Source organism: Giraffa tippelskirchi, chromosome 14 (assembly GCF_054371585.1).
Source record: "Giraffa tippelskirchi isolate mGirTip1 chromosome 14, T2T-mGirTip1v1.2.pri, whole genome shotgun sequence".
In the NCBI taxonomy this organism is placed as follows: Eukaryota; Metazoa; Chordata; class Mammalia; order Artiodactyla; family Giraffidae; genus Giraffa; species Giraffa tippelskirchi.
The window spans coordinates 12,702,501-12,710,558 of NC_137288.1; the positions used below are offsets into that span (position 1 = coordinate 12,702,501).

General features: G+C 71.5%; 1 long non-coding RNA gene across 2 annotated transcripts in view; it reads right to left on the reverse strand.

Annotated features, from left to right (window-relative positions):
- Positions 1–5,687, reverse strand: part of LOC145534293 (uncharacterized) — a 27,027-nt gene extending 21,340 nt beyond the window's left edge. The window contains exon 1 of one of the 2 annotated variants that reach the window (XR_014074426.1): positions 4,937–5,687. This is a non-coding gene — a long non-coding RNA (uncharacterized LOC145534293). Of the gene's footprint in view, positions 1–4,879 lie in introns of both variants that reach the window. The other variant, XR_014074427.1, reaches the window with a different exon arrangement.
- Between the last annotated feature and the right edge of the window lie 2,371 nt (positions 5,688–8,058).

Consider the following 8,058-nt stretch of genomic DNA (forward strand, 5'->3'; position numbering starts at 1 on the left):
TAACCCTGTCGACGAGCTGCGGGTGCCCGAGGGTCCACCTGTCGGCCGGGCCTCTCGCACTCGCGACCTCTGCCGCCGAGACAGCAGCGCGCGCCCGTCGCCCGGCTGTCAGGCTGTCTGCCCCTCCCCCACTCCTCCCCTAACTCGGCCGCAGAGCCGCCAGGAGCCGCGGGTCGACCAGCGCGACGGGGTTCTAGCCCCTCCCCCCCTTCCCTAACTCCCCCCCTTCCCTAACCCTGACGACGAGCTGCGGGTGCCCGCGTGTCCACCTGCCGGCAGGGCCTCTCCCACTCGCGACCTCGCCCGCCGAGCCGCCAGCGCGAGCCCGTCTCCCGGCTGTCAGGGTGTCTGCCCCTCCTCCCCCCTTTCCTCACTCTGCGCCGAGCTGGCGGTGCCCGCGTGTCCACCTGTCGGCCGGGCCTCTCGCACTCGCGACCTCTGCCGCCGAGCCGCCAGCGCGCGCGCGTCGCCCGCCTGGCAGGGACTCCGCCCCTCCTCCCTCCTTCCCTCACTCTGTCGCCGAGCTGGCGGTGCCCGCGGGTCCAGCTGTCGGCAGGGCCTCTCCCACTCGCGACCTCGCCCGCCGAGCCGCCAGCACGCGCCCGTCGCCCGGTTGTCAGGGTGTCTGCCCCTCCCCCCCTTCCCTCACTCTGCCGCCGAGCTGGCGGTGCCCGCGTGTCCACCTGTCGGCCGGGCCTCTCGCACTCGCGAACTTTGGCGCCCAGCCGCCGGCGCGCGCGCGTCGCCCGCCTGGCAGGGAGTCTGCCCCTCCCCCCCCTTCCCTAACTCGGCCGCAGAGCCGCCAGGAGCCGCGGGTCGACGAGCCCGACGGGGCTCTATCCCCTCCCCCCCTTCCCTAACCCTGTCGACGAGCTGCGGGTGCCCGCGGGTCCACCTGCGGGCAGGGCCTCTCCCACTCGCGACCTCGCCCGCCGAGCCGGCAGCGCGCGCCCGTCGCCCGGCTGTCAGGCTGTCTGCCCCTCCCCCCCTCCTCCCCTAACTCGGCCGCAGAGCCGCTTGGAGCCGCGGGTCGACGAGCCCGACGGGGTTCTAGCCCCTCCCCCCCTTCCCTAACTCCCCCCCTTCCCTAACCCTGTCGACGAGCTGCGGGTGCCCGCGGGTCCACCTGCGGGCAGGGCCCCTCCCACTCGCGACCTCGCCCGCCGAGACGGCAGCGCGCGCCCGTCGCCCGGCTGTCAGGCTGTCTGCCCCTCCCCCCCTCCTCCCCTAACTCGGCCGCAGAGCCGCCAGGAGCCGCGGGTCGACGAGCCCGACGGGGTTCTATCCCCTCCCCCCCTTCCCTAACTCCCCCCCCTTCCCTAACTCTCGACGAGCTGCGGGTGCCCGCGTGTCCACCTGCGGGCAGGGCCTCTCCCACTCGCGACCTCGCCAGCCGAGGCGCCAGCGCGCGCCCGTCGCCCGGTTGTCAGGCTGTCTGCCCCTCCCCCCCTTCCCTCACTCTGCCGCCGAGCTGGCGGTGCCCGCGTGTCCACCTGTCGGCCGGGCCTCTCGCACTCGCGACCTCTGCCGCCGAGCCGCCAGCGCGCGCGCGTCGCCCGCCTGGCAGGGACTCCGCCCCTCCTCCCTCCTTCCCTCACTCTGCCGCCGAGCTGGCGGTGCCCGCGTGTCCACCTGTCGGCCGGGCCTCTCGCACTCGCGACCTATGGCGCCCAGCCGCCAGCGCGCGCGCGTCGCCCGCCTGGCAGGGACTCCGCCCCTCCTCTCTCCTTCCCTCACTCTGCCGCCGAGCTGGCGGTGCCCGCGGGTCCAGCTGTCGGCCGGGCCTCTCCCACTCGCGACCTCGCCCGCCGAGCCGCCAGCACGCGCCCGTCGCCCGGTTGTCAGGGTGTCTGCCCCTCCCCCCCTTCCCTCACTCTGCCGCCGAGCTGGCGGTGCCCGCGTGTCCACCTGTCGGCCGGGCCTCTCGCACTCGCGAACTATGGCGCCCAGCCGCCGGCGCGCGCGCGTCGCCCGCCTGGCAGGGAGTCTGCCCCTCCCCCCCCTTCCCTAACTCGGCCGCAGAGCCGCCAGGAGCCGCGGGTCGACGAGCCCGACGGGGTTCTAGCCCCTCCCCCCCTTCCCTAACTCCCCCCCTTCCCTAACCCTGTCGACGAGCTGCGGGTGCCCGAGGGTCCACCTGTCGGCCGGGCCTCTCGCACTCGCGACCTCTGCCGCCGAGACAGCAGCGCGCGCCCGTCGCCCGGCTGTCAGGCTGTCTGCCCCTCCCCCACTCCTCCCCTAACTCGGCCGCAGAGCCGCCAGGAGCCGCGGGTCGACCAGCGCGACGGGGTTCTAGCCCCTCCCCCCCTTCCCTAACTCCCCCCCTTCCCTAACCCTGACGACGAGCTGCGGGTGCCCGCGGGTCCACCTGCGGGCAGGGCCCCTCCCACTCGCGACCTCGCCCGCGGAGACGGCAGCGCGCGCCCGTCGCCCGGCTGTCAGGCTGTCTGCCCCTCCCCCACTCCTCCCCTAACTCGGCCGCAGAGCCGCCAGGAGCCGCGGGTCGACCAGCGCGACGGGGTTCTAGCCCCTCCCCCCCTTCCCTAACTCCCCCCCTTCCCTAACCCTGACGACGAGCTGCGGGTGCCCGCGGGTCCACCTGCGGGCAGGGCCCCTCCCACTCGCGACCTCGCCCGCCGAGACGGCAGCGCGCGCCCGTCGCCCGGCTGTCAGGCTGTCTGCCCCTCCCCCACTCCTCCCCTAACTCGGCCGCAGAGCCGCCAGGAGCCGCGGGTCGACGAGCCCGACGGGGCTCTATCCCCTCCCCCCCTTCCCTCACCCTGTCGACGAACTGCGGGTGCCCGCGTGTCCACCTGCCGGCAGGGCCTCTCCCACTCGCGACCTCGCCCGCCGAGCCGCCAGCGCGAGCCCGTCTCCCGGCTGTCAGGGTGTCTGCCCCTCCTCCCCCCTTTCCTCACTCTGCGCCGAGCTGGCGGTGCCCGCGTGTCCACCTGTCGGCCGGGCCTCTCGCACTCGCGACCTCTGCCGCCGAGCCGCCAGCGCGCGCGCGTCGCCCGCCTGGCAGGGACTCCGCCCCTCCTCCCTCCTTCCCTCACTCTGTCGCCGAGCTGGCGGTGCCCGCGGGTCCAGCTGTCGGCCGGGCCTCTCCCACTGGCGACCTCGCCCGCCGAGCCGCCAGCACGCGCCCGTCGCCCGGTTGTCAGGGTGTCTGCCCCTCCCCCCCTTCCCTCACTCTGCCGCCGAGCTGGCGGTGCCCGCGTATCCACCTGTCGGCCGGGCCTCTCGCACTCGCGACCTATGGCGCCCAGCCGCCAGCGCGCGCGCGTCGCCCGCCTGGCAGGGAGTCTGCCCCTCCCCCCCTTCCCTAACTCGGCCGCAGAGCCGCCAGGAGCCGCGGGTCGACGAGCCCGACGGGGCTCTATCCCCTCCCCCCCTTCCCTAACCCTGTCGACGAGCTGCGGGTGCCCGCGGGTCCACCTGCGGGCAGGGCCTCTCCCACTCGCGACCTCGCCCGCCGAGCCGGCAGCGCGCGCCCGTCGCCCGGCTGTCAGGCTGTCTGCCCCTCCCCCCCTCCTCCCCTAACTCGGCCGCAGAGCCGCCAGGAGCCGCGGGTCGACGAGTCCGAAGGGGTTCTATCCCCTCCCCCCCTTCCCTAACTCCCCCCCTTCCCTAACTCTCGACGAGCTGCGGGTGCCGGCGTGTCCACCTGCGGGCGGGGCCTCTCCCAATCGCGACCTCGCCCGCCGAGCCGCCAGCGCGCGCCCGTCGCCCGGCTGTCAGGCTGTCTGCCCCTCCCCCACTCCTCCCCTAACTCGGCCGCAGAGCCGCCAGGAGCCGCGGGTCGACGAGCCCGACGGGGTTCTATCCCCTCCCCCCCTTCCCTAACTTCCCCCCTTCCCTAACTCTCGACGAGCTGCGGGTGCCCGCGTGTCCACCTGCGGGCAGGGCCTCTCCCACTCGCGACCTCGCCAGCCGAGGCGCCAGCGCGCGCCCGTCGCCCGGTTGTCAGGCTGTCTGCCCCTCCCCCCCTTCCCTCACTCTGCCGCCGAGCTGGCGGTGCCCGCGTGTCCACCTGTCGGCCGGGCCTCTCGCACTCGCGACCTCTGCCGCCGAGCCGCCAGCGCGCGCGCGTCGCCCGCCTGGCAGGGACTCCGCCCCTCCTCCCTCCTTCCCTCACTCTGCCGCCGAGCTGGCGGTGCCCGCGTGTCCACCTGTCGGCCGGGCCTCTCGCACTCGCGACCTCTGCCGCCGAGCCGCCAGCGCGCGCGCGTCGCCCGCCTGGCAGGGACTCCGCCCCTCCTCCCTCCTTCCCTCACTCTGCCGCCGAGCTGGCGGTGCCCGCGGGTCCAGCTGTCGGCCGGGCCTCTCCCACTCGCGACCTCGCCCGCCGAGCCGCCAGCACGCGCCCGTCGCCCGGTTGTCAGGGTGTCTGCCCCTCCCCCCCCTTCCCTCACTCTGCCGCCGAGCTGGCGGTGCCCGCGTGTCCACCTGTCGGCCGGGCCTCTCGCACTCGCGACCTATGGCGCCCAGCCGCCGGCGCGCGCGCGTCGCCCGCCTGGCAGGGACTCCGCCCCTCCTCCCTCCTTCCCTCACTCTGCCGCCGAGCTGGCGGTGCCCGCGTGTCCAGCTGTCGGCCGGGCCTCTCCCACTCGCGACCTCGCCCGCCGAGCCGCCAGCGCGCGCCCGTCGCCCGGTTGTCAGGCTGTCTGCCCCTCCCCCCACTTTCCTCACTCTGCCGCCGAGCTGTCGGTGCCCGCGGGTCCACCTGCCGGCCGGGCCTCTCCCACTCGCGACCTCGCCAGCCGAGCCGCCAGCGCGCGCGCGTCGCCCAGTTGTCAGGGTCTCCGCCCCTCCCCCCCTCCTTCCCTCACTGGGCCGCAGAGCGGCCAGCGCCCGCGGGTCGAGCACCCGGACGGACCTCTCCCACTCGCGACCTCTGCCGCCGAGCTGCCGTGTTGATCCCGCTCGACCTCACCCGAGTGGGCTCTCGGCTCGCCCTGCCTTCCGGGGTTGATCTGGTCTCGGCGACCGAGCCGCCAGATCGACCCGTTCTCTTCCGTTTGCTTTTTCTTTTTCAGGTGCGTCGGGTTTGTTGGTTGCGGTTATGTGAGGGACGAGTGCGTGCTTTTGCTTTTGAGGCGCTGCTATATGAACGCGTCGTTTCAAATCCAAGTCTCTTCATTTGTGCCGTTGCTCAACGTTGCTTTTGCCGAAAGAGCCGTCGTCCGGGTCACAAAAGGGCTTTCTCCTGGCGTGCCCAAAGATGGTGACGGGGACACGGACGGGGATGCTGGCGAGTTGTTGTTCTGGGGCGTGTGCTCACACCGTCTGACGTGGGCCTGCGATCCCCCTCGGATGGGAGTGCATTCCGCTGCTCCGTGGGTGGGGAGTCAAGAATCCTTCCCGTCCCGTCCGTCCGTGCGTCCGTCATCCCTCGCCCAGGGACGTTCTCGAGAAGTGTGGGCGGATCCCGTTCTCCTGTCTGCGCCGTTGACTGAGCGGAGAAACGCGAACTAGGATGGGCTCCGTCTGGCAACGAGTCCCCGTCGGTCGCCCACTAAGCTCCTATGCTGGGGCTGGCTCACTGGATAGCTGGTTGGGGGTCGGGCGCCACCTGCCTGTCGGGCGCTTTTTCAGAGGGTCTTGGGGCGGGGCGACCACGGATGGAGCCGGCCCGGGCCGGCTAACTCTTGAATGCCTTGAGGCTGTGGAAGGAGGCGGTGTGGGAGGGGCACCTTGGGACAGAGGTCAAGGGGGCGGGGATAGGTAGCCACTTCGGCTTTTCGGTTTGGGTGGGAAATCTTGACGAAACTTAACTGGATTCGAGAAAACGGGCATTGGATCCCAAGGGAATCGACTTCCTTCTCTCTGGCCTGATCACTTCGCATGGGGGAATCTTAGTTCTCCCGCCAAGGATGTTGAAACCAAGACGTGACAGGTCACGCGGGTCCAGTCTCTCCAGTGAGGTTCAGGGGCAGAACACAAGGGTCAAAGTTCGCCTCGTGACAACGAAACCCTGCGCACCCACCCCACTCCTCCGCCACCCCACCCCCCCCCCCCCCGCGCCGGCCAAATCGGAACACTCCCTTGTCTGCCCAAGACAAGTGCTGGCCGGTGGTGGCTGAGGTGAGGGGGGCAGACTCCCGTTGCACGGGAGTGAGCTTGATCCCGGAGGTGATGAGCTCAGAAAACACAAGCAAATATTCAGAAGAATATCTGTGCACGTTGTCCTTTGCTGACTGTGTCTTTCTGTCTCTGCCCGCACCACCTACACACGCTGCCCACGCCCCCAACGCGTACACACACAGCGCACGCACTCCCGCACGGCCCTACGCAGCACCCGCACACACGCCGGCCACACCCTGCACACCCACTCACACACACACACAGCGTTGTCCTTGGACTGGCTCTGTCTCTCTGCCGGCCCCCCCCCACACCCACGTGGCGCACAGACACACCACCACCCCGACACTGGCCCCCTACACACACGGCCCTATGCGCCACCGCACACAGGCACACACCCCGCACGCACACTCCCACCCCCCCCACCCCGCCCCACTATGTTGTCCTTGGCCTGGCTGTGTGTCTCTCTGCCTCTGCCTCTGCCTCTGCCCCTCCCCCCACTCACAACTACGTGGGACCTGCACACAGCACAGACACACACCCCCCACACACACTGCCCTCCCCCACACGGTCCTATGGGCCACCGCACCCACGCACACACCCGGCACCCACACTGCTTCTCACCCCCCCGCCCCTCCCCCACACACTATGTTGTCCTTGGCCTGGCTGTGTGTCTCTCTGCCCGCCCCCCCCTTAACAACCACGTGGCACCCGCACACAGCACAGACACACCCCCCACCCACCCCCGCCCCTCCCCCTCCACACACTATGTTGTCCTTGGCCTGGCTGTGTGTCTCTCTGCCCGCCGCCCCCCTCACACCCACGTGGCACCCGCACACAGCAGAGACACCCCCCCCTACACACACACTGCCCCCCCCCGCGCGGTCCTAGGCGCCTCCGCACACACGCACACACCCCGCACGCACACTCCCCACCCCGCACCCCGAACCCGCCCACCCACACTACGTTGTCCTTGGCCTGGCTGTCTCTCTCTGCCTCTGTCACTGCCCGCCCCTCCCACACCCGCACCCACAGGCGCACACACCCCCGTGGCATTCGCACACAGCACAGACACAATATCCCCCCACACTGCCCCCCTACACACACGGTCCTAGGTGCCATCGCACACACGCACACACCCCGCACGCACACTCCCACCCCCCGCCCCGCCCCCCCCACACTATGTTGTCCTTGGCCTGGCTGTGTCTCTTTGCCTCTGCCTCTGCCCCTCCCCCCACTCACCCCTCCGTGGGACCTGCACACAGCACAGACACCCCCCCACACACACACACTGCCCCCCCCACGGTCCTATGGGCCACCGCACACACCCCGCACCCACACTCCCCCCCGCCCCCTCCCCCACACACTACGTTGTCCTTGGCCTGGCTGTCTCTCTCTGCCGCTGTCACTGCCCGCTCCCCTCCCCCACACCCGCACCCACAGGCGCACACACCCACGTGGCACCCGCACACAGCACAGACACACCACCCCCCACACACTGCCCGCCCCCCCGCACGGTCCTAGGCGCCTCCGCACACACCCTGCACGCACACTCCCACCCCGCACCCCGACCCCGCCCACACACACTACGTTGTCCTTGGCCTGGCTGTCTCTCTCTGCCTCTGTCACTGCCCGCCCCCCCACACACCCGGACACACCCCCGTGGCATTCCCACACAGCACAGACACAACACCCCACACACGGTCCTATGTGCCGTCGCACACACGCAACACCCCACACACGGTCCTATGCGCCATCGCACACGCGCACACACCCCGCACGCACACTCCCACCCCCCCGCCCCCCCCCCACTATGTTGTCCTTGGCCTGGCTGTGTCTCTCTGCCTCTGCCCCTCCCCCCACTCACACCTCCGTGGGACCTGCACACAGCACAGACACCCCCCCACACACACACTGCCCCCCCACGGTCCTATGGGCCACCGCACACACGCACACACCCCACACCCACACTCC